Raw genomic sequence first — 2,346 nt, 5'->3', positions numbered from 1 at the left:
ACCTATATGTAGCATGTACCGGCGTGAGGAGGGGAGGCATCCTCCCATATTATTCCATATAACAAATACTTAAATAGTCCTTTTTATATGCCAGGTACAGTTCTAATTTCTTTAAATATATTTATTCAATGAAACTTTAATAAAACTGTGGAGTTTTTCTAATGTCAGGTTTACTCATCTATTACATTCCTTGAAAATTCTTCCTCCCCTCTTGGAATACCCAGTGTACTAATTGTCCCCTGGTTTTCCAAAACTAGGCTGCTGTTAAGAGAGGATAACACAGGTCATTTATATCACATGAGTGTTAATATCATCAGAAAATAGTATCCCAAAGCATACTTTGCCACTCAGGAGAGATTGGGAACCCTCTCTTTGTCCCTTATTCTCGTATCTAAAATGGGGGACTTCAATGGTTTTACTGCTCACTGTAAGTCAAAATCACCATGGGGGTTTTAAAATCTCTCTACTTTGTGTGTGTCGTTAGGGCTGGGCTTTAGGTATGTACGCTTACCAAACTAAATGGATTCTCATAAAGTGGGCCGAGTGGTCCTCCACCTTGTTGCACGCTGAAATCACCCGAGAAGCTTTCATAGCTACTGATATTTCCAGTCACACCTCTAGAGATTTTTATTTCACTGGCCTGTGATATGATCTTGGCATTAGTATTCTTGAAAGCTGCTCAGATGATCCTACTGTGCAGTCACTGAACTCTATGGTCATCCTTGTGCAGGGGCCACGCTAATCTTGTCTGTATTCCAGTTTTGGTGTATGTGCTGCTGAAACGAGCACCACTGAGCTGTACTCAAGGTAGACCTCTGACTAGTGTTTGCAGATGGGTTTGGGTGGATGTGAAGATCTTTTTTCTTAACTTTGCTAAGAATCCATGATTTCACATTTATTAGACATGCTTCAGTGGAATATGGCATTTAGGTTATAGAAAACCCTGGTTATCTTAGGTCATGTTCAAGTTGTTATTTCTGGGTCACAGTATTCAAACTTACTTAAATTATTTTGGGAATGCTGCATGGGGACCTTAAACTACTCTGAAAAACATTTGCAGCCTAATAGAAATCATGCACAACCTTCTCATAAAAAATCAAAATGTAATCGGAGCATATTATATAACTATTTTTAGAGCAACTGAAGTAATGTCCTAAGACCATATTGAAGAGATGAGTATGCTGCTGCTTATTTGAATGGAATTCAGTTAGAAGATTTGTGTTTGTGCACTTGAGGCTTTAAGATTCAATGATCAATCTATCATAAAACTAATTTATATCCTACACTGGTGTAAGATAGGCACTCTTCTCTGCTATGGAGGATAGTAAACTGAAGAAAATAAAATCCTTCTCTTTCAGTAATTTATAATCTTACTTGATGAAAAAACTTAAACATGAAACATAAGGCCGTCAACAACAAGTGCCTGCTGCTGTGGATTCAGAATAGCAAGGCTGATCTGTGTGCAAGGGGTAATTAGAGATGGCATGGATGGAACAGAGCTGTTGTGTGCAGTGTGGGCCACCTTTATAAGGACACCTGGAGTGTGTGTTAAGAACTCAGATTCCTAGGACACACCCAGGCCTACTCAGTCTCTCTGGGCTAGAGCCTGGGAATCTGCCCTTTAAACAGAGTTTTCAAACCTTTACTGTGTACACAAAGTTTTGATGCAGTAGATGCAAAATAAGCTAGGCCTTATATGATGGGTTGGAGTTAGGGAATAGTAATGAGTAGTTCACATGTATTGAAAGCTAGACACTTTTTAAAATTTATTTTTAATTTTTATTTCTTAAAGATTTTATTTATTTGAGAGAGAGAATCTTAAGCAGATTCTGCACTGAGTGTGGAGCCTGATGAGGGGCTCTATCTCACGACCCTGAGATCATAACCTGAGCCGAAGCCATGTTGGATGCTTAACCAACTGCCCCACCCAGGCGCCCCTAGACACTGTTTCAAATGGTTTACGTGTACTACCTCCTTTAAACTCCCCAGAACAAACAAAAACTATGAGTCAAGTTTTGTTATTATCCCCATTTGATATATGAGGAAACTGAGGCACAGGGAACTTGAGCAGCTTGCTCAAAGTCACACAGCTACTCAGTGGCAGAGGCAAGACCTGGGGACAGGCAGTCTCTCTCCTGACCCTATACTCCAAATGACTTTTTCTCTAAGCCAGAAGGAAGGAAGAACACATTAATTCTGACAAACTCATAGATTCATTTGAACACAGGGATGAATTACATATAAAGAGAACTTATAAATGGTCTGAAAAATAGTGAAGTTTCTGTTAAGAGCAGGTGAGAATTACAGTACAGTCCCAGGCACAAAAATAGAGTTGAGCTGACCCTG

At 39.5% G+C, this 2,346-nt stretch overlaps 1 non-coding gene across 1 annotated transcript; it reads right to left on the bottom strand.

Annotated features, from left to right (window-relative positions):
• Window positions 1-686: 686 nt before the first annotated feature.
• On the bottom strand, window positions 687-789 carry LOC123326672. The gene has a single exon (XR_006541244.1). It is a non-coding gene; the product is annotated as a U6 spliceosomal RNA (small nuclear RNA).
• Between the last annotated feature and the right edge of the window lie 1,557 nt (window positions 790-2,346).

This window comes from Neomonachus schauinslandi, chromosome 14, assembly GCF_002201575.2.
Source record: "Neomonachus schauinslandi chromosome 14, ASM220157v2, whole genome shotgun sequence".
NCBI classification, from domain to species: domain Eukaryota; kingdom Metazoa; phylum Chordata; class Mammalia; order Carnivora; family Phocidae; genus Neomonachus; species Neomonachus schauinslandi.
This window is presented reverse-complemented; position numbering and strand designations above follow the sequence as displayed.